Here is a 24,777-nt window from a genome sequence, read left to right on the forward strand (position 1 = left end):
CAACCCATGTGTTCAAGCAGTTGTTTTTTCTTATATGTTTCCTCTCCTGCAGTTCTTCCTCTGAATGTGGGTAGCATCTTTACCATAAATCCCTCAGAGCTGTCTTGTGTCATTGCATTGTTGCTGGTACAGAAGTCCATTACATTCGATTTTACCACAGTATATCAGTCTCTGTGTATAGAGTTCTTCTGGCTCTGCTCCTTTCGCTCTGCATCAGTTCCTGGAGGTCTTTCCAGTTCACATGGAACTTCTCCAGTTTATTATTCCTTTTTGCACAATAGTATTCCATCACCAGCATATACCACAGTTTGTTCACCCATTCCCCAATTGAAGGACATCCCTTCCTTTTCCAGTTTTTTGCCACCACAAAAAGCGCAGCTATAAATATTTTCGTACAAGTCTGTTTGTTTATGATCTCTTTGGGGTACAAACCCAGCAATGGTATGGCTGGATCAAAGGGCAGGCAATCTTTTATAGCCCTTTGAGCATAGTTCCAAATTGCCAGCCAGAACTAACACCTGGTTTTGATTCCAAATAGCAGGGCACTTTGTGACCTCAGTGCATTCTGAAACCCGTATTAAGAATTTGCAATTATTTCAATTATTTAGAAAACTCTTCTTTTCTCTCCCTCCTTCTTCCTTTACTTTCTGCCTCCCTTTCTCTCCCCTCTCCCAATTCCTTACCTCTCTCTTTTCTTTATCTGTTTCATTCCTTTGCCTCTTTCTCTTCCCCTCTCTTTCCTTTTCATCTCTTTGTCTCTTATCTTTTTCTTTCCTGTCTTGCTGTGTTTTATGTTTATCTCTCTCTGTCTATAGCCTTTATTTCTTTGTCTCTTGTCCTTTTCTCCCTTTTTCTGACCCTTCTCTTTAACTCCTTCTCTGTCCTGGTCTTTATCTCTCTGGGTCTATCTCTCTTGACTTTCTCTCTGTCTCTTCTTTATCTTTCTCTGTCTCATGTTTTTATCTCTTTGTCTCAGTCTCTGTTTTTCTTCCTTCCTCCATGCCTTTACCTCTTCCAGGGATTTTAGCCAGAGGGTAAAATATCTTTTCTTAAATTAATCAAAACTGGCAGCCAAGGGGCAGCTGGGTAGCTCAGTGAATTGAGAGTCAGGTCTAGAGACAGGAGGTCCTAGGTTCAAATCTGTCTTCAGACACTTCCCAGCTGTGTGACCCTGGGCAAGTCACTTGACCCCCATTGCCCACCCTTACCACTCTTTCACCAAGGAGCCAATGCACAGAAGTTAAGGGCTTAAAAATGTAAAAAAAAAAAAACAAAAACAAAAACAAAAAAACTGGCAGACAAGTATCCACTTGGGAGACCTGCCCATACTTTTGGCTTCCTGAGACTCTGCAGTGCTCCCTAGTGTCCATCTCTCTTTGGAGGGAAGTCTCAGGAAATTGTCTCTTCACTGTCTACTCTGAGGACATTTCTGCCACCCAACCTCCCCAGCCCAGACTTGGTTTTGACTTCCTTTGCCATCCCAGTTCTTTCTCTTCTCCAGTTCAGCCAGCAACAACTAGGAGCAAATCACTCTGTTCCTGGCCCTGAATGCTGGATGTCAGTCTTTGCCCTGAGGCCCCCTCTCCAGACCAAGAACTTTCCCAGGGAAAAGCCCCCAAAATGGCCACTATTCTTTGGAAATTCAGCAGCTGGAGCCCAGGGAATATCTTTCTTTTGGTATTAATGTTCCCCAGGCTGTTTGAATATTTCTTAGCTCTGGTCTAGGCACAAGGAAGAATTTCCTAAATGATTTCTATGCAGAAAAGATCCAAATGTGTCAGCAGCCACAAATTAATATACTTTTGGGTGGACACCCGAGAAGGGAAGTTAGGAACTGAGGGAAAATGGGTGAAGGAGATATATATAGAGAGGGAACACAATAAAGAAAGAAAGACTCAGAAAGGAAGATTTGAATAACATGGGCTCCAGCACGCCTGCTTCTCTGATGGTGGAAAAAAGAGAGGGAGCTACACGTGTCCCCAATTTTTTATTGGAGAATCAAGGAATGGGGAATGGGAGGTAGCTAATGAAAATGTGACATGGCACATGATATGACATTGCCTCAATTGACAACTACAAGATCAAAGAGGAGAAGGTTAATCCAACATGTGACCTGGTAGGGAATCTGGTCTGTCAAAATAGGAGCTGGGACCCTGCGACCACTTAGGTCCTACCCAGGAATTCTCCTGACCTTTGGACTGTAGTTTTGGAGAGGGGTCAGAATGAATAGAGTACCAGTTAAATACAATGTTTAAGAAATAATATGACCATGAGTTTGGTACATGAGCACATAGCTTACAATATTAGTACATCAATAATACTTTCAAGATTAGAATATACCTGAGATGCCACAAAACCCTTTGCCCATCCTCTTCCATCTGCCTCCTCATTCCACACCTCTCAGCCCTCCCACCTCAACCTCATAGGATTGAATCCTCAGAAACAGATAGGAAGTGGCTGTTTCAGGATCCCCTCTGATGTCCTCTGCTGAGAGAGGAAAGGAGGTAGCTGGTAGTCCTGAAGGCATACACCTCCCTCCTGTTTGCCATGAGGAACACTGAGAGGACCTGGGTTCAGATTCTGGCTTGTACTGACATGTACTTGTCTCTTCTTGAGCTTCAGTACATTCTTCTGTGAAACAAAAGAGTCAGCCTAGGTGATATGCAGCATCCCTTCCAGGTCCAATTCAATGACCCCCAGAGATGGCCAGAGTCCTAACACACACACACACACACACACACACACACACACACACACACACGTGCGCGCGCGCACACTCACATCCACTCTCACCCTCGTTATATATTTGGGAATCAGCATAGTACAAGAAGAAGCAAGTTCAATGGGCTTAGACTACTTAGTCCTGGGTTCAAATTCTGTCTCTGCCTCTTATTATTGCCTAAGTTAGAGTTGGCATGAGCCAGGCAGGATCCCACACATGGAACAAGCTTGACTAACTTAATGTTCTTTCCCTAACATTTCATGATGTTATTCACATAAAACGAGGGTCAATCCCTATTGCTCTGGCAAGAGTAGGTTTGAGACCGCAGGACATTCTTTTGAACCCCTAGAAGAAAAGGGAAATGTGGATGGAATCAAGATCTGAGGTGGAATCACACCTGAGACACTTGGTGGCTGTGTGACCCTAGAGAAGTCACTGCATCTCTGCCTTACTTTCCCCATCTGTAAAATGGAGCATCAGCCCAGTAAGGTGCTTGTGGCAAATCCCTGAGAGCCATAGAAATGCTGGCTGTGATGAATTCCTTTCCTGTAGAATGAGGGATACAGAAATGCTGCCTGAAACCCAGGGAGAAGAGAGACAGAGAGAAGCTGGGCTCCAGAGGAGGGTGTGGACAGAGGGCCAAGCTGGACAGGCTGCTCAGCAGCAGGAAGGACCAGATTCCAAGACATGACCAGCCCCCGTGGAGGTCAGGGGGCTCCCCAGTGACCAGAGCCCAGATCTTGTTCAGGCTGCTTAACAGAGTTTGAGAAGCTCCTTTTTCAGCCCCTCCCTGGAGCACTCCAAGACACCCCTAACTGGTAAAAGTCTGATGAGGAGATGGTCCAGCCAAGCCTCAGCCCTTATCCACACACAGTGGGACACAAAGGATCCCTCTCAGGCCTGAAAACACTCTTTGCCCCCTTGAAGAGGAAGAAGTTCTTCGGGATGCTTAAGGAAAAGGAAGTGCAAAAAGCCATAGACTAGATGCAATCTCCGAGCCTGGTCTGAGAGAGAAATACACAGTAATTGTTCCTAAAATACAGAAATTGGGGCTTTCCCACGCCAGGGCCCTGCTATTAGCATCAATACGGCACAGGAACCAGCCATCCTCCCGCCCCTAATTCAGGAAAAGGACCAGCCTGTCTGCCTCAGTTTGGTCCTCCCTGAGATGAGGAGGTCGGGCTCAGGGGCTTCTTGGGTCCCTTCTCACCCGAGATCTGTCCTCTCCTCCGAAATGCTTCCGTGTTTCTTTCCATGGCCGCCTCCTATATCACAGGAAGGAGGCCGAGGAGGATCAGAGCTAAAACTACCAGAAAGTAAACTAAAAGGACCAGCTGCAGCCCGGGAGACAGGGGAACACTTGGAGTGTGGCTCCTCCTCCAGCAGGGATCCAAACGTAGGAAGCAAGACTCCATTTCCCAGAATGCCTCTGGCATGACGTCCTCCAAACTTTGTCGTTCTCATCGTGAAAGACTCCATTTCCCAGGATGCCTGGGTCCTGGCTTCACACAAGTCTTGGCACCTCCCCTTGTAGAGCCCCAGGGCATGCTGGGAATCTCTTGAGTGTTGTCTCTGTTCCTGTAGTGGTGACTGAGGTCTTTTTTGGGACTTTCTTCTTTGAGAGGGCTGGGAAGCGGGGCGAAGCAAAATTTGCAGCCGGGGCTTCTGCAGTGGGGAGTTTCTGCTCCCTAACTCCTGGGGAATGAGAAGACCCGAGTGGACCAGTTGCGGGTAAATGAGCCTGAAGTCACGTTCGGGAAGTAGGGTTTAGGGAGAAACTTCGGTGGACGGTTGCGGGGGGGGGTTGTGGGGGGAGGGAGGGGCGTGTATGTGTGTGTGGTGGTGGGAGGGGGAAGTCTCTCTTTGTGTCTCTGTGTCCGTTCATCGCTCTAAAGGACCATAGAAAAGGGAAAAAATACAGAAGTGCCGGTATCAGGCGGGGGCCGATCTGTCTGGACCAGGAGACCTAGCGGTGCTTTGCCCTCCCCCAGAGGAGAGAATGGGCCCCGTCTTTCTCCCCCTCCCCCCAAAGGGAGCCCTGAGGTGTTTGGGGGCGTGGGGCAAAGTCTCTGGATTGGGGCGGGGCTGGTCAGGGCCCTTTCCCAAAGCAGCCAACTTGGGCCTGATTGGAGTGGAGGACATAACCCAGCCCACAAGCCACAGAAGGAGCTCTGATTTCAGACACAGAACAAATGCCAACACATTTCCCCTCAAACCCCATCTGATGCCGGTCTCCCTGTCCAGCATATCCTGCCCCAGCAACCTCTCCTAGGAGTCTCCCTTAATCCACCCTGTGCACCCAAAGTAGTTTCTGAAAGGAATGAAGCCAAGGAGAACAGCAGAGAGGGTGGGGAGGCTTCTTCCTGGCCAGTCCAAGGTCCTTTCCAAGCCTGACCCTCCCTGTCCCTTCCATTTAGGAAGAGTCTTATCTGATCCCCTGAAAAGGGCCCTGGGAGCTCCTCTGAGCCCTCCCCCTCTCTAATTCCCCACAGTTGTACAAAGAGGAAGTCTCCCCACCTTGGGGCTCCCACCCCCTGAAGGACCAAAGTCTGAAGGAAGCAGAGACCCTACAGCCAGAGGGAATGGCCCCCGGGACCCAGAGGCCCCCATCCCAGGTGAGTGCAGTCCATTCCTGGCCCTGGCTAAGCTCTCCATAGGTGGAATCCAACAGAACTAAGACCTCTGCCTTTCCCAAGCCTCCAGGGGCCCCATCCATCACTGCTTAATGTCAGCGTGACCTCAAAGGTCACCCAAAAATCCCTGTGTTCTGGGGTTTTCCAGGGCCTCTGTAACCCCTCCCTGGATGAGCCAGCCCAGGTTCCAGACAGGGCCAAATGCAGTCATTTATTCATCTACCCTTGAGTGTGAGAAAATCCATCAGAGGGGGGGATGGCCCAGGGACAGTCTCTGCTCCTGACCTCCAGGTTCTGGAGTTTGGGCAGGTCAGTCAGGCCTGCCAGGGAGGCTTTGGAAGAAGTTTGGGGTGAGATCAGGTGAGGGCATAGTCTGGAAAAGGTGTGTTTTTAGTAGAAGAAAAAGGATGGGAATTCCAGGGAAAGGCTTAAGGGTCTGATTTTCAAATATTATTAAACTTATCAGGAACTTAGAGTGCACGTAACATACAGAACCTTTACGTCTTTCTTTTTCCTAATAAAAACATTTATCTTGAACTTAACAGGATTATCTAACCTGTTGCTTTCTCAATATTTTTCATTTTGGTTCCTTTATTTTTTTTAACCTAAAAAAGTTTATTTAGAATATTTTCCCATGGTTATATGATTTGTATTCTCTCCCTTCTTTCTTCCCTCCCTTCTCCTGGAACTGACAGACAATTCCCCTGGGTTGTACATGTATTATTGCTCAAAACCTATTACTATATTATTCATATTTGTAATAAAGTGATCTCTTTAAAAAATAATTAATTAATTAAAAATTTTCCGCATGTTTACATGATTTATTTTCTTTCCTTCCCCTCTTCCTTACTCCCAGAGTCAACAAGCAATTCCACTGAGTTGAACAAATGTTGTCACTTGATACCCATTTCCCTATTACTCATTTTTTCTATTGAGTTATTTTTAAGGCCTAAACCCCAAGTCACATACTCATATATACATGTGATAAGTGATTTCATATGTTTTGCTTTTGCATTTCTACTCCCATAGTTCTTTCTCTCGGAGTGGATAGTATTCTTTTACATAAGTCTTCAGGAGTGTCCTGGCTTATTGCATTGCTACTACTAGCAAAGGATTTTTCCACATTATTTTACTTTGTGTACAGTGTTCTGCTGGTTCATTGAGGTTCTCCCAGTTAATATGGAAAGTCTCCTAATCATCAATCCTTACTGCAAAATAGTATTACATCACAATCTTATACCCAAATGTGTTCAGCCATTCCCCAAGTGAGGGACACCCCTTCATTTTCCAATTTTTTGCCACCACGAAAAGCACAGCTATAAATATTTTTGTACAAGTATTTTTCATTATTACCTCTTTGGGATACAAACCCAGTAGTGTTATAGCTGGATCAAAGGATATACATTCTTTTAAAGCCCTTTGGGCATAATTCCACATGGCCTTCCAAATAATTGGATCAATTCACAACTCCAGCAGTGCATTAATGTCCCAATTTTGCCACATTCCATTCAACATTTGTTACTTTCTGTTGCTGTCACATTAGCCAATCTGCTAGATGTAAGTTGATACATCAGAGTTGTTTGATTTTATTTCTTTAATTATAAGCGATTTAAAACACTTTTTCATGTGCTTATTGATCTGAAAATTGCCTATTCATGACCTTTGACCATTTGTCAATTGGGGAATGGCTTGATTTCTTGTACAGTTGACTTCTTTCCTTATTATATTTGGGAAATTAGACCTTTGTTATTTTTGTTAAAAAAAATGTTTTCACACTTTCATGCTTTCCTTCTAATTTTGGTTGCTTTGTTTTTTTGTACAAAACCTTTTTTTAATATAACATAATCAAAATGATTCCTTTTACATTTTGTAATGTTCTCTATCTCTTGTTTGTCTTACATTCCTTCCTTTTGCATGGATCAGGTATTTTATTATGTTCTCATTTATTTAGGATTTCACTCTTTATAGTTAAGTCTTTGATCCATTTTGAATTTATCTTGGTATAGGGTGTGACATATTGATCTCAACCTAATTTTTCCCATACTGTTTTCCAGTTTTCCCAGTAGTTTTTGTCAAATAGTGAGTTCTTGTCCCAAAATCTAGGATCTTTGGATTTAGGGAACACTGGCTTACTGAGGTAATTTACCCCAAGTCTGTTCCACTGATCCACTGATCCTTCTTTCTCTTAGCCAATTCCTGATTGTTCTGATGATTACTGTTTCATAGTACATTTTCAGATCTGGTACTGTTAGGCTACCATTCTTCACATTTTTTAAAATTAGTATTCTTGATAGTCTTGATCTTTTGTTCTTCCAAATGAACTTTGTTATAATTTTTTCTAATTCTATAAAAAAGTTTCTTGAAAACTTTAAAAACTCTTGAAAACTTAAAAAAAGATTGATAGCTTTGGCACTGAATGAGTAAATTAATTTCAATAGGAACATCATTTTTATTATATTAGCTCATCCTACCCATGAGCAATTCATGGTTTTCCAATTGTTTAGATCTCATTTTAATTGTGTGAAAAGTATTTTGTTGTTGTTTTGATATAATTCCTGTGTTTTTCTTGGTAAATAAATTCACACATATTTTATACTGTTTATAGTTATTTTAAATGGAGTTTCTCTTTCTAACTCTTGCTGTTGAGTGTTTTTTGGAAATATATAGAAATATTGGTGATTTATGTGGGTTTATTTTGTACCCTGCAACTTTGCTAAAGTTGTTAATGTCTCCACTAGCTTTTTAATTGATTTTTTAGGATTCTTTAGGCGTACCATCATATCATCTACAAAGAGTGATGGTTTATTTTCCACATTGCCTACCTTAATTTCTTTTTCTTTAATTACTACTACTAGCATTTCTAGGACAGTATTAAATAATAGATGTGATAATGGGCATCCTTACTTCACTCCTGATCTTATTGGGAAAGTTTCAAATTGTCCCCACTGCAGATGAGATACTCGCTGATGGTTTTAAATATATGTCGTTTATTATTTTGAGGAAAGCCCCAGCTATTCCTATACTGTCTAGTATTTTTGATAGGAATGAGTGTTATATTTTGTCAGACTTTTTCTGCATCTATTTGAGATAATCATGTGATTTCTGCTGGTTTCATTATTGAGATGGTCACGTATATGGATTATTTTCCTAATATTAAGCCATAAAATAATTTATATAGTATTGGGGTTAGTTTTTCTTTAAATGCTTGATAGAATTCAGTTGTGAATCCATCTGGCCCTGGGAATGCCTGTCAGCTAGGTTTCATACCAGCCTCAGCCATACAGTGGTTCCTTGTCAGGAGCACCATCAGTCACGAGCATTTTGAGATATGAGCCAACACCATCGGGATTCTTTGCTTTAAGTCATGAACAGATATTTGGATCACGAGCTTCCACCACCCTCCACTAGGCAGCCTGCAAAACTTTTGGTTTCACAAGTGACACGAGGCTGTCTGGTTTAGGTCAGTGTTTATCTTGCCCTGTGAGCATCTGTATTGCATTGCTTTCTTCTGTATTTTTCTGTATTATCAGTATTTTAGGTAAATTTCTTAACTTTTAACCATGAGTCCTAAGAAAATGAGTAACAGGGGCCATGCTGAGAGGAAGAGAAGGAGGATGTCCATGAAATTAAAGCAAGAAACCACTGAAAAACAAGAGCAAAGTGTGCGTGTTTCTGACTTGACCAAGGTATACGGTCTTGGTACATCAACAATATGTAGAACTTTGAAGCAGAAGGACTCATTAAAGGTTCTATCTTCCAGGCTTTAACTCCAAGAATGAGGCTATCTAGAATGCCATGGGCTCCCTGCCTCACAGGCTGCTGAGGATGGCAAAAGGAAAAGAAAGAGGAAGACAAGAAGTGAGGCCAAAAGGGAGAGAGAGCTCTGTCTCCTCTTAGGGGGCTGAGAAGGAATTCTAAGGTCGGGGGTTGTCACACAGCAGTTTAGGTGGCGGCTTATATAACACGTACAACCCAAATAAAGTTTGGTGATTAGAAAAAAGCAGACACACTCAAAAGTTTGGTGATTAGAAAAAAGCAGACACACTCAGAAAAAGCTGCAACAGGTCATGTTTTGGAGCTGTGAGATGACACTTGTTTAACGCATTATCCAAACATTCTGAAAAGGAAGAAGAAACAAACTTCCATGGAAAGGTTTTTGTTGAAATGGCTTCTATGGCCTGATACATGGTCAGTCTTTGTGTATGTACCACGTACTGTTGAAAAGAAGGCATATTCCTTTTTATCCCTATTCAGTTTTCTCCAGATATCTATTAGCTCTGATTTTTCTAACATTTCATTAGCTTCCCTTACTTATTCATTTTTTGGTTCAATTTATCTAGTTCTCTTGGGGAAGGTCGAGATCATCCCTAATACAGTTTATTCTTTATTTCTTCCTTAAGCTCCTTTTGTTTGTCCTTTAAAAATCTGAATGCCATACCATTTGGTGCCTATATGTTGAGTACTGATATTTCTTTTTTCTTTTTTTAAAACTCTGTAAGGGCCAGGAAATGGGGGTTAAGTGACTTGCCCAAAGTCACACAACTAGGAAGTGTATGAGGCCAGATTTGAACCTAGGACCTTCCATCTCTAGGCCTGGCTCTCAATCTATTGAGCTACCCAGCTGCTCCTCTAATATTTCTTCATTATTTATTTTATTAAGATGTAATTGCCTTCCTTATCTCTTTTAATCAGATCTACTTTTATTTTAGCTTTGTCTAAGAACACGATCGCTACTCCTGTCTTCTCTGTCTTAAATGTAGCCCAATAGATTCTCCTACTGCCTCCTACCTTTAGCCTGAGTGTATCTACCTGCCTCAGGCGTGTTTCTTGTAGATAACATATGGTGGGATTCTGCCTTTTAATTCATTCTGCTCTCTGCTTCCTTTTTATGGGTGAGTTTAGCCCATTCACATTCATTATTATGTTTACTGTCTGTGTATTCCCCTCCATTTTCACTTCCTCCTTTCGCTCTTTCCCTCCTCTCTAGTGTTTCACTTTTAGTCACTCCCCTCCCTTATATTACTCCCCTTCCTACCTCCTCCCTTCTTAGTCGCTTTTTACTAGAGAGCCTTTTGAACATCCCCCCAACTTCTCCCTCCCTCACATTACTCCCCCCCCCCATTTCTTATTACCTTCTAGTTCTCTATAGAGCAGGAGACAGTTCTGTCTCCCAATAAGTCTGCCTGTTCTTCCTTCTCTGAGCCAGTTCCAGGGAGAGTGAGGTGTAAGTATTACCTGTTGCCAGAGTCTTTCTCCCTTCCATCGTTCTGGTCTTCTCACCTCCCATCTCAGGTGCTTCTTTATGTGACAGATTTTAACCCATTTTATCTCTTTTCCCATTTCTTTTAGTGTTATCTTTTTTTCACCTCTTGATTTTTTTATATTTTTTTTGACATGTCCTAAATAGCTTCCCCTGCAACCCCTATGTGTATTTCTAGCTGCTATGCTAATGATAAAACCTTTTAAGACTTACAGATGTCATCTTTCCATTTAGGAATATTTGCCATGTGATCATATTGAAGGTCTTACATTTTTTCTCTCATGTGTAAAGGGAAGCCCCTCCCCACAGAAATCATGTCCTGGGGTCGTCCTAGCAGCATCCCTGCACTGGATGCACTTTACCCCTGAGAGCTGTCCAGCATGAACTCCCAGGAGAAGTGAGCTAGGCACATTGACCTCGAAAGGAAAGACAACCAATCCAGAGCTGAAGGAGTTTAAGAAGAGCTTCCATGAAGCCATGGTGAACTTTGACCCATTTTGAGAGTGTGCTAGGTCAGCCACAAGCCTGGGGAAAGCTTGAACTGACACCTTTGTATGGACAAGGACCTGCTTCCCTTGTGAAGAAGTAATGAGGGAAAAATTGAGGATCCTTAAATCCTTGTTTTCAGTGGTTTTTTGTTTATCTGAGAATCTGTTTTGCCCCCAAAAAACACAAATTTTTTTTTAAATTTTAAACATTTATTAATATTCATTTTTAACATGGTTACATGATTCATGCTCCTACTTTCCCCTTCACCCCCCGCATTTCCCCCACCCATGGCCAACACACATTTCCACTGGTTTTATCATGTGTCCTTGATCAAGACCTATTTCCAAATTGTTGGTAGTTGCATTGGTGAAACACACAAATTTTTAATTTTTTTTGTTTTATATGTTTTAAAATCAAAAATGTACTTTATATATAAAAAATAAATATATTTATAGATAATAAGAAAGAATATAAAGAAGTAAACTTGCTTATGAAATATTATTTACCTTCAAGGTCAGGTGAAGATGCTTGCAGAAAATGTTTTCATTTTGTGGGCTATTCCTTATTAACATAACTTACTCTCTACACATTTAATGCAACATTTAAATGCAAAATTAACCTTACACATTACTTGTGATATGTAACTATTGCTAAACTTAATTGCTATTTTTGACTTAATTATAATTTTCTTCATTTAATTTTGGCTGCTTTGCCACACTTTCCTCAATTTCACTTAGAAGCCATTTCAACAAAAACCTTTCCATGGAAGTCTGTTTCTTCCTTTTAGAATGTTTTGATATTGTGTGAAACTAGTGTCCTTACACAGCTCGATGTAGGACCTTTTACAACTTTTTCTGGGTGTGTCTTTTCAATAAACTGTTTCATATTTTCCTAAATCCTCAACCTTTCCTGAATTTGACTTGTACTGATTACTACATCCACCTTGGGCTCCTCCCACAGGGGGAAGCTTGTGGTTCAAATATCCACTTGAGCTAAAGCAAAAAATCCTGCTTGTGGCTGCTGGTATCTCAAATTGCTCATGACTTATGGTGCTTGTGTATCAAGGCACCACTATATGTGTCTAGATAGATAGTGAAAGAGAGAGAAAGAGGAGACACCAGTGCTAGAGGAATTACCTTTTTTCTTTCTTTTATATTGTGGAGAGGTTCAACTGACCACATTGAATGACCAGTTGATTTATAAATTAATTAAAAATGAATAAATTCTGCCTCTTGGGAATTCCGGTTATTATAGTCAATGTCTTTCTTATGAATGAGCTCAGTCCCCAAACCAAATTAATCAAATGTTATCTTTTTAAAAGATGAACACCCCCTCCTTTTCTCTTCACGTTTACTCTTCTGTATCTAATGTGTAAATAGAATTAGCTCCAGCCCATTAATAGTCAAAAATCTACTCAACCTAGGCATGCTAATGATGTCACTCTCACCTCCCTTAGTGGGGAGGGGAGGCGAGTTACCCACACGTGACAATAAGTAACAAATCAAGAATAAGGGACTGCCCTTTAGGCAGTCCAAATCAATGTAGAAACTGCCATTTGTCCATTTGAATTAGAGGTGGACCACAGGAAGTGATGAAAAGACACTATCTCTTTAAGTAAGTTAGTGAACTTCCTGTGGGGGGCAGTTACCTTCTCGAACTGGAAGAAGAAGCATCTCCTGAGACCACAGACAGATTATGCTCTATATTGTCACGTGGGTAAGTTAGGCTGACTTCCTTGGCCTAGCTGGGCCTATTCTAAACTCTGCCTATCTGGCTGTTGGGCCTTGTGGCTTACAGCTTCATTATTAAGCTGTATAACCTTCTTCTCTCTCCGTCCAGGCCTTGGCTTGGACTAGCCTCTTCCTTTTTCTCTTTATTCCTACTTTTTACCTCCAGACTGTAAATAAACTCTTCAACCCGATGCTGACTTGGGTCTGATTTAATTACGGAATCAACCTAAATTGTTGATTCCTGGTGGCCACATATTTAATATATATCTATAAATACCTAAATTTTCCTTCTTACACTAAATACAAAATAATTGAATATTTTCTAGTAAGAAATGACAATCATCAAAAAGTAAAGACCGAATGTCTTGGCACATCATACCCAGTGTTTTGCCAAATTCTCAATATAAGAACAAAAGACTCCTCTTCTTCACTTAGCTAGAAAAAGAATCTGATCTCATATAACTTTGGAGTCCTCTTTATGCTTTCATATAGATAAGAGTCTTTCAGCCTCTTAGGAAATTAAGTAGAGAATTCCTTTTTCGTTGTTTTCTCCTTATTAATCATTGCTAATATTTCCTCCCCAGAATATCTAGTAATTGCTTCCTTCTTACAACTGTCAAAAAAAATGTTCTTATTAGATGAATTCTGACACTTGATGAGGAGGGATTTCAGATCACCTTCTCCTTTCTTTACAGAATCTCCTACCTCCCTCAGAGAACATATACTCTCTCCCTAATTCTATAGGAATGTAGTGATTAAAAATTAATGGTTTGACTAAAATATGTGAAAATTATAAATAATATGGTGTTCTCCGATTTAAAGTATTGCTCAAAGTTGAAATGACTTTTAATAGTTCTTATTTACAAAAGAGGTGGAAAGAGTGAAAGTAGAGAAATACAAAAAGGTAGAGAAGATATTTAGCCTAACTAAATATTGTTCCAGTGCTCAACTCAGCCAGGACTTGTTGACCCTAAATGGGAATTAAATTTTGTCAAGAAGTCAGGAAAGAAAAGCCAGGTATTCACTCACCCACGTTCCCTCCAAGAGGTAGGTCAGGATGATGACTTGAGCTGAAGGTGTTGACGTATGAAAGACGACTGTTCAATCTGACACAGAAGTTGACCTTCTGAAGCAGATCTGAAGCCCACTCTCCCCAGAAGACTATCTCCAGGAGACAGTCCCAGAAGACTATCTCTACTAGACTCCCCCAAGCCAAAGTATTTGTAGCTTTGATGGTGACTTCTTGTCCTTTTCCCCTCTTCACAGGGGCCAATCACAGCTTCCAAATTGTCTAGCACTGCCCTGGGGGCAGTGTCTGTGGGTTCCACTTCTCACCCTATGGAGGTGTAAATTCTTATTAAAAGGATTCATAGTTTCCTGGCCACTTGAGTTTCTGAGGGTATGAATTCTTAATTTCCTGGCTGATTGAGTTGAAAGGGTGGAACTCTCTAAGTGATTTGTGAGCTCCTCTACCTACTGTTAAGTTTAAGTAGGGTGTTTAAGCTTTTGTTGATTCAATTTCAAAAGTAGACAAAGGAGAGTTAATCCTGTCTTTACAATTTGGTGAGGTACTAAGTAGGGGTACTTAAGTTACCTTTGATCAAGTGTTAACTCAGAATAGACAAAGAGAACAAAGAATTCCCTTTCACAAGGAAAAGCATTTCAGAGTGAGACACATACAGTCTTTATTCTTCCAATATTTATTTTCAATTCAGACAGAAAATTCCTTTGTTAGTATTCCATTAGGCTCTAAATGACTGGTCTCCATAGTTGGCTCTAACACTCTTGAAGGTGAAGAGTTTGGGATGAGTCTCTTGAGTGCTTCACTTTCTTCAAGTTAGTTGATGAGGCCGGGATTGGATGAATTCTGCAGGATCCCCTCTAAATCTTGTGACTTTTGCTGGTTTAGGGATCAATAACACTCAAGGATGTGGCTGTGGATTTTACCCCAGAGGAGTGGTGCCTGTTGGGCCCTTCTCAAAAAGAGATATACAGGGAGGTCATGCTGGAGAATGTGCAAAATCTACTCTTTGTGGGTAAGAACCATTTCTCTGTTAACTTTGAAACTGCATTAATGTTTTCATTCCATGCCAAAGGTATAGCATTTTAAGCCTTTGTCAATGATTAAAAAAGCAGAAGTGCTGATCTATGCACAGAGTTCTCCTCCTGCCTGGTTTTAGGTAAAAAAGAAAATAAAGTCTTTGAATTCTGTGATGAGAAGCTGGGACTTTCCTTTCTTGCTCCTGAAACTATCTCTCTTCAAATTTAGGTAGCTTCAGGTGAAAACTTAAAAGTGTTACAGATTTACATTCCTCAAGTTAATCACAAAAGTCATCTAGTTGACCTTCTAATTAGACCTGAATTTTTCTGTGCAAATTCTCTGATAATACCAATACAGATTTTTCTTGGAGATGGCCATTGAAGGGATTGCTCTACCTGCAAAGGCAGCCCCTTCCCATGTGGGATGAGTGGTATTTAGAAAGGATTTTTTGTTAAGTATTAATGGGGGAGGCAGTGCCAAGAAGGCAGCAGAGCAGAAGGAAAAGTTGGAACTACCCTGAGAATCTCAAAAGATCCTTAAAAGAGTGCTTCTAGAATTCTAGAATCACAGAATGAACAAGGGTCAGAGTAAGGTGAGGTTCCTGAGGAAAACAGCTGAAAGGTAGGCAGAAAGGGTTTATTTCTGGGGACAAAGAAGAATTGGATGTAAAACTGGGCAAAGGGTAGTGCAGAAAATTCACTCCCTACGCACTGCTCCATATCCCATAGCTGGGCCGAAGGCAACTTCAAGATGCTGGACTCTTATTAAGCTCTCATTACTGCCTCCCATGCTCACTCTTTAAAGGGAGGGTAACAGAGAGTAAAGGGAAGGGAATGGAGGAGAAACTATTGCACTTCAACCCAAATAAGAAAAGCAGGAATAGCAATTATGAACTCAGACAAAGCTAGAGCAAAAGTAGATCTGATTAAAAGAGATAAGGTTGATGATTACATCTTTATAAAAAAGGTATTCTAGGTAATGAGATATTAGTTCTTAACATATATGCACCAATTGATATGGCCTCCAGATTTTTAAAGTAGAAACTAAAGGTAAATAAGAAGGAAATTGCTAATAAAACTGTACTGGTTGGGTATATCAACATTCCTTTATCAGAACTCTCACTAAAAAATAAAAAAGAAAGAAATAAAGGAAGTGTATGAAATTTTAGACCAGTTACATTTAATAGATATCTGGAGCAAATGGAATGAAATGGAAAAGGAATAGATCTTTTCAGGTGCACATGAGAAGTACACAAAAGACCATGGACCAGAGTACAAAAATTTCCCAATGAAATGCAAAAAAGCAGAAGTAATAACTACAGACTTTTCAGATCATAATGCAATAAAAATATTGTCAATAAGAATTAATGGAAAGAAAAGTTTAAAATTAATTGGAAATTGAATAATTTAATTGGTCAAAATGGTTGCATCACCAAACGAATGATGGAAATAATCAATGATGTCTTATAAGGAATGACAGTGAGGAGACACCATATAAAAAGTTTTGGGATGTAACCAAAGCAGTACTTGGGGGGAGATTTATCAATGAATACTTATATTAATAAAATAGAGGGGGGAAATGAAACAGAACAAATTAAAAATCCAAGTATACACTAAATTGGAAATCCAAAAAGTCAAAGGAGAAATGAATAAAACTGAAAGTAAAAGAACTTTTGAACTAATAAATAAGACTAGGAGTTTGTTTTCAATGAAAAAAGGGCAAATAGAATAGAACATTAATCTAACTACTATTTAAACGATTTGACAAAATAGGAAAAGCAATCTTATGAAGTTTTTAGTGTAATGCAAATAGGATGCTGATGGATGAGCCAGGAGAAACAAAAACAGAGAAAGAAAACTATAGACAAATTTCCTTAATGAATAGTGATGCAAAAATTTTATACAACTCACAAAGTTTATTCTCTATGACCAGGTGGAATTTATACCAGGGATGCAAAGCTGGTTTAATATTAAGAAAAGTATCAGCATAATTGACTATATCAATAAGCAATCTTAACTGAGATCACACAATTATCTCTGTAGATGAAGAAAAGTTCTTTGGCAATATACAATACCCATTCCTCTTAAAAACTCTAGAAAGCAAAGCAATACAAGGGCCATCCTTTAAAATAAGAAGTAGTATCTGTCAAAAACCATCAGCAAGTATCATAGGCAATGAGGATCAGTTAGAAGCCTTCCCAGTAAGATCAGGCCTGAAGCAAGGATGCATATTATTACCATTATTATTTAATATTGTACTAGAAATGTAAGCTTTAGCAATAAGCTGTTTTATTTTTTGTAATTTCATATAATAACAATTTATAACATGTTTTCCAAAGTTTTGAGATCCAAACTATGTCCTTCTCTTCTCCCTCAGATGCTAAGCAATTTGATCCAGGTTATACATGTATGATCATACAAAACATTTCCATATTGGTCATGTTGTGAGAGAAGCCTCCTATAAAGCTAAAACCCTAAAGTAAGAACTCTTACAAATAAAATAAAGGGAAGAACAGTCTCTGTTGATCTGCATTCAGACCCCATTTGTTCTTTCTCTGCTCCCTGTGAGGGAGTTGTTCAGAATTGTTGTGATTTTTATTTCTCTATTGAGGAGGGTTTGAAAAAGTACTTTTTCAAGTGATTATTGACGGCTATGATTTCTTCATCTCAAAACTGCCAATTCTTCTCCATTGACCATTTGTCAATTGGGGAATGGCTTGGTTTTTCATAAATTTGACTTAGTTCTTTGTATATTTGGGACATTAGATCTTTGTCAGAGAAGTTCATTATAAAAATTTTTCCACCTTTTGTTGCTTCCCTTCTAAGTTTGATTTCATTGATTATGTTTGTATAAAACCTTTTAAATTTGATATAATCAAAATGATTCATTTTACATCTTTTTTAGTGTTCTCTGTCTCTTGCTTGGTCTTTAATACTTCCTTTTCCATAGATCTGACAGATATACTATTTTTTGTTCACCTAGTTTATTTACTTATATCACTCTTTAAGTTAAAGTCATATACTCATTGTGAACTTATCTTGGTATAAGATGTAAGAAATTTTTCTGTACCTAATTTTTGCCATGCTGCTTTCTAATTTTCCCAGCAAGTTTTGTCTAATATTGAGTTCTTATCCCAAAAACTATGATCCTTGGGATTATCAAACACTAGATTGTTGAGGTCATCTACCCCAAGACTATTCTACTGATTCACCCTTCTATATCTTCTAGCAAATACCATATTATTTTGATGATCACTGTTTTATAGTACAGTTAAAGATCTGGAACTGTTAGGCCAACATCCTTCACCTTGTTTTTTCATTGGTTCTCTTGACATTCTTGATCTTTTGTTCTTTCAGATCAATTTTGTTAGTATTTTTTGAATTCTATGAAATATATTTTTTGGTCATTTGTTAGGTGTGGCACTAAATAAGTAAATTAATTTTGGTTATTATCATTTTATTATATTAGCTCATGCTACTCAAGAGCTATGAATGTTTTTTTCAGTTATTTAGATCTAGTTTCATTTGTGTGAAAAGTGTTTTGTAGTTGTGTTCATATAATTCCTGTGCTTCTCTTGGCACATAGATTCCAAAATATGTTATATTGTCTAGAGTAACTGTGTAAAATGCTTGCAAATTATAAGTGCTTCGAAAACTAGAAAATCATATGGCAAAAATTAGGTATAGACCAATAGCACATACCCTATATTAAGATATGGTCCAAATGGGCATATGATTTAGACATAAAGGTTGATATTATATTTAAATTCAGGGAACATAGAATTGTTTGTCTGGCAGATCTATGGAGAAAGGAAGAATTTATGACCAAATAAGAGATAGAGAACATTATAAGATGTAAAATGGATAATTTTGACTATAGTAAATTTAAATTGTTTTGAACAAACGAAACCAACATAACCAAGATTAAGAGAGAAATAACAAACTGGGAAATACTGTTTTATGACAGATTTCTCTGATCTCATTTTTCAAACATATAAAGATCTAGGTCAATTTTATTCAAGAATGCAAATCATTCCCCAGTTGACAAATGGTCATAGGTTACAAATAAGCCGTTTTCAGATGAAGAAATCAAAGCTATCAACAATCATATGAAGAAATGTTGTAAATGTCTCTTGATTAGAGAAGTCAATTAAAAGAACTCTGAAGTATCACCTCACCCCTAACTGATTGGCCAGTATGATAATAAGAGAAATGACAAAGATTGGAGGGGATGTGGCAAAATTGGGACACTTAATACCTTGCTGTTGGATTTGTGAACTGATCCATCCTTTCTGGAGAGCAATTTGGAATGACTCCCAAAGACAATGCATACTTTTTGATCCAATAATACCTCTACTACGTCTGTACCCCCAAAGAGATCAGAAAAAAAAGGGAAAGGACCTACTTAAAGGAAAATATTTGTAACTGCTCTTTTGGTGGTAGCAAAGAATTGGAAATTGAAGGGATGTCTATCAGTTGATGAATGGCTGAACAAATTGTGGTATATGAGGGTGATGGAATGGTATTGTGTAGTATTAAATAATGAACCGGAGGATTTCAGAAAGTGCTAGGATGACTTCCATGCACTGATGCAGAGGGAAATAAGCAGAAGTAGGAGAACATGATACACAATAGCAGTAATGTTATGGAATGTTCAACTGTGACAGCTTGGCTACTCTCAGCAATACAATGATCCAGTACAATTCTGAGGGACTTGTGACAAAAAATGCCTCCAGAGAAAGAATACTTGGAGTTAGAATGCAGATGAGAGCATACAATTTTTCACTTGTTTATTTGGATTTTTATTTTGAGGTTGTGGCTTTATGATTATTCACTTCTAAAAATAAACAATATGGAAATGAAATTTAAAAAGAAGTATGAAACTATAGCTGACAGTCCCCAGTTCTACCTAGTCTAGCAAGTTTATCCTCATTCCTCCTTCATTCTTCCCTCAAATTCCAGGGATGGTGATAGGAATAAAAGGGAAGGCAATAAGCTACTCAGGGCAGCTGGGTTGCTCAGTGGATTGAGAGTCAGGCCGAGAGACAGTAGGTCATAGGTTCAAATCCGGCCTCAGACACTTCCCAGCTGTGTGACCCTGGGCAAGTCACTTGACCCCCATTGCCCACCCTTACCACTCTTCCACCTAGGAGCCAATACACAGAAGTTAAGGATTTAAAAAAAAAATACTTGCTCTATTTCCTCTGCTCAGTAAAGGAGTTCATAATTATCATTAATTTCACAAAACGCCTGTGAGTTTGATACTCCTATTGTCCTCAGTTCATAGTTGAGGCAATTGAAGTAACATTAAATAATTTACCCCTGAGGTATCCACTTACCATCTCTCTCAGGGTGGATTAAATTTGTTTTTCTGACTCCAGGTTCTGATGTCTTCACTTCCAACTGCCTTTAATTTCTAGATAATGAAAGTTATGGAATATTCCTATCCTTCTATTATAAGAGGTAAATCAAGATGGAATTTTCTGATTGCAAATACATTACTTGATCTTTGCCCTGCTGTAAATGTCTAAATAAACAATACCACAGAAATCATTCTGTGGGTCTTATTTGCATGTCCCCTTTCCATTAAGAGGACCAAATTTTTTATTTTTCTCTCCTGATCCCTTTGTTCTTCCTTATGCCCAGGGCTTCCAGTTCCAAAGGCAAATTTTTACTCCTGTTTTCAGTGAGGGGAATCACTATGGATGCTAGAGAAAAAAAGACTCAAAGATCTCCTGTCAAGAAACTGAAGTGAAAGCAGGTGTATCAGTGATGTTACCCCATGTGACCTTGTCCATCTTTAGACTTAATCTCATTATCACACCCAATAGACTTTTATCTTGTAGTGAAGGGAGGGCTAGACTTGGGGGCTGGTAGACCAACCCTGAATTATACTATTCACTTCCTCAGAGATGCATGATGGACTCAGTATAGAGTAGGAGACATAATGTATGATAGATTGTAAAATAAGGGGAATATTTAGTATGTCTGTACCAAATGGCATAATATCTTGCATCTCTATAAAAATGAAGAAAACTTATTTTGCAATTTGAAAATTGCTGCATGAGAGTTAAAAAAGATTGAAGTTGTTTCTCAGCTTAGCATATAAAATTTACCAAAAATGACCATGTGATAGTGCAGACAAAATGATGGGAATATAATATCTGGAAGATTACCTGAGATTGACACAATTATAAGATTAACAATGAGTGACTTTAAAAGGAAAGACAGAGGGGCAGCTGGGTAGCTCAGTGGATTGAGAGTCAGGCCCAGAGATGGGAGGTCCTAGGTTCAAATCCAGCCTCAGACACTTCCCAGCTGTGTGACCCTGGGCAAGTCACTTGACCCCCATTGCCCACTCTTACCACTCTTCTACCTATGAGTCAATACACAGAAGTTAACAGTTTAAAAAAAAAAAAAAAGACAGAAAGGACAATGGACAAAGATTGCTTAATACTATGAACAAAGCAAGCTTAGGCACAGGGTTTGAGTTGTAGTCTACTTGCAAGAAAGGTGGTTAGGTCACTTCTCTATTCTTAAATATGATATGAGTTGTGAAGTAAGATGAGAATTTTGCTCTTGTCTGTATCACAGATCCGTTGTGAGGTTTAATTGTTATTGTATGTGAGAGTATTTCTAATGTCTACCATCTTGCAATTATGACCAAATGGTGTATATCCAAAGTCTGGTTATGCTTGTTTAAGTTTGAAAATTCATTTTCGCCTTGGGAAATAGAATAAAAATTAGTTTACTTACTGCCATTAGTGGAAGGAACTTATATTCCATTTGTGTGCATGTCCCCTTTTGTTTTGTGCTTATATCTTTATTTTTTCCTTCAGAGGCAGAGACTAATTTTGAAGCAAAGGAGGTGTCTACAAAGCTGTGCCTTTTTGTGGAAAGATCTGGCCCTCCCACAGGCATGAATAAGAGTCCCTTTGACTCGATTTTGAGAGAAATCTGTGACTCTAGTATCAAGGTAAATAAGAATCCAAAGAGTGACTGTGAATTTGATGAAGTAGCAGAGAAATGCAGGCAATGTTCAGTCCTAAATCCTTATACGAAATTGACCTCAGGAAATGACTGTTGTCTGGATAGTGAATACAGCAAATGCTTTCCTGAAAAAGTAGGATTTAATCAATCTCATGAGAAGCCTCCTGAAATGCCCATGTATCAGGATAATATAGGTAGAATCACCTATGGCTCGAGTTTAGATCTCACAAGACATCCCAAAAGTAAATATGTAGAGATGTTTTCTGTGAGTAATAAAGGTGGGAGACCTTTCAGTGAGAACTCTGAGTTTGGTTCATATCAAATAATCCACTCTGGAGAGAGACCTCATCAATGTAAAGAATGTGGAAAGGCTTTCACACAGAGGGGTCATCTTGTTAGACATCAGAAAATCCACACTGGAGAGAAACCTTATGAATGTACACAGTGTGGAAAGGCTTTCACAGAGAGGGGTAAACTTGCTGCACATCATAGAATCCACACTGGAGAGAAACCTTATGAATGTACACAGTGTGGAAAGGCTTTCATACACAGGATGAGTCTTACTGTACATCAGAGGATCCACAGTGGAGAAAAACCTTATAAATGTACACAGTGTGAAAAGGCTTTCACAGAGAAGAGTCATCTTCTGAAACATCAGAGAATCCACACTGGAGAGAAACCTTATGAATGTACACAATGTGGAAAGGCTTTCATAGACAAGAAGAGTCTTGCTGCACATCAGAGAATCCACACTGAAGAGAAACCTTATGAATGTATACAGTGCGGAAAGGCTTTCACAGAGAGGGGAAAGCTTGCTGCACATCAGAGAATCCACACTGGAGAGAAACCTTATGAATGTACACAGTGTGGAAAGGCTTTCATACACAGGATGAGTCTTACTGTGCATCAGAGGACCCACACTGGATTGAAACCTTATGAATGTACGCAGTGTGGAAAGGCTTTCACAGAAAGGAGTTCTCTTGTTAAACATCAGAGAATCCACACTGGAGAGAAACCTTATGAATGTACACAGTGTGGAAAGGCTTTCATAGACAGGGTGAGTCTTGCTGCACATCAAAGGATCCACACTGGAGAAAAACCTTATGAATGTACACAGTGTGGAAAGGCTTTCACATGGAGGGGTCATCTTGCTAAACATCAGAGAATCCACACTGGAGAGAAACCTTATGAATGTACAAATTGTGGAAAGGCTTTTACACAAAGGGGTAATCTTGCTAAACATCAGAGAATCCACACTGGAGAGAAACCTTATGAATGTACACAGTGTGGAAAGACTTTCATAGACCGGGTGAGTCTCGCTGCACATCAGAGGATCCACACTGGAGAGAAACCTTTTGAATGTACACAATGTGGAAAGCCTTTCACACAGAGGAGTCATCTTGTTGCACATCAGAGAATCCATACTGGAGAGAAACCTTATGAATGTACACAGTGTGGAAAGGCTTTCACACAGAGGGGTCATCTTGCTGCACATCATAAAATCCACACTGGAGAGAAACCTTATGAATGTACACAGTGTGGAAAGGCTTTCATAGAGAGTCGCTCTCTTGCTGAGCATCAGAGAATCCACACTAGAGAGAAACCTTATGAGTGTACACAGTGTGGAAAGGCTTTCACAGAGATTAGCTCTCTTGCTGCACATCAGAGAATCCACTCTGGAAAGAAATGTTATGAATGTACACAGTGTGGAAAGGCTTTCTCACGGAGGGGCAATCTTGCTACACATCAGAGAATCCACTCTGGAGAGAAACCTTATGAATGTTCACAGTGTGGAAAGGCTTTCACTCGGAGGGACCATCTTGCTATGCATCAGAGGATTCACTCTGGACAGAAATCTTATGAATGTACACAATGTGGAAGAGCTTTCACACACAGTTTAAGTCTTGCTAGGCATCAGAGAATCCACACTTGATAGAAACCTTATGTATGTAATAAATTCGGATAGCCTTTCTATGAGTGCTCCACAGTTGCTTCATCACAAAATCCCCACTGGAGAGAAACCCCATAAGTGAAGCTGAGCTTATACTTGCCACTCTTAGCTTATTTAATATAAGAGGATCTACACTACAGAGAAACTTTAGGAATATGATCAGTGTGGTAAGGCCTTCAGGCAGCAATTGTCTCTGATTTCCAAGCCAGAATTCCTTTTGGATAGATATCTTATTCCTCTCATGAATAAAGAAAGACATTGATGAGCTTGTCTTCTGAACAGATATTGATGTCTAATGAACAAATCATTTCCAGATGGATTCACTGTTGGAAGGCTTTCAGCCAGAGATCACCTCTTACTTCATATCAGAGGATTCATAGTGCAATAAAACCTAATGAATGTGCTCAAGTTTATGTGTTTTCTCAGGAGGAGAGTGATCACTCTCGTTTGGAGAAATGCAAATGATAACAAATCTAAGGGACCAGTCCACATCTATTAATTAGCTTGGTTATTATGACAGAAAAGGAAAGTGACAAAACTTGGAGGACATGTGAGAAGATTAAAAAAGGAATGAACTTTGGGGGTTTATTGTGAAGTATTTCACAATTTGGGGTTTTCTGTGAAGTAATTCAACCATTCTGGAGAAGGCAATTTGTAACTAGGTCCAAAAGGCATTATAAAAGAAAAAGAAAATATATATAATACAAAACATGATATAATAAAACAAAAATAAAAGTGCTCATTTTGGGGTGACAAAAGTATTGAAAATTAAGAGAAAATCCATCATTTGGGAAATGGTGGCACCTGGTTGTAATGGAATCCTATTATGTTATTATTAATGGGGAGAAGGGGGAGCTCAGGAAAACCTGGAAAGATTTGAGAACTGATGCAGACTTTTAAATTCAATATCATCAAAATGATCCATTTTACATTTTGTAATGTTCCCTGTTTGTTATTTGGTC

General features: G+C 39.4%; 1 pseudogene; it reads left to right on the plus strand.

Annotated features, from left to right (window-relative positions):
- Positions 1–23,797, plus strand: part of LOC123240735 — a 65,652-nt pseudogene extending 41,855 nt beyond the window's left edge.
- The last annotated feature ends 980 nt before the right edge of the window (positions 23,798–24,777 follow it).

This window comes from Gracilinanus agilis, chromosome 3 (genome assembly GCF_016433145.1).
Source record: "Gracilinanus agilis isolate LMUSP501 chromosome 3, AgileGrace, whole genome shotgun sequence".
Taxonomy (NCBI): Eukaryota; Metazoa; Chordata; class Mammalia; order Didelphimorphia; family Didelphidae; genus Gracilinanus; species Gracilinanus agilis.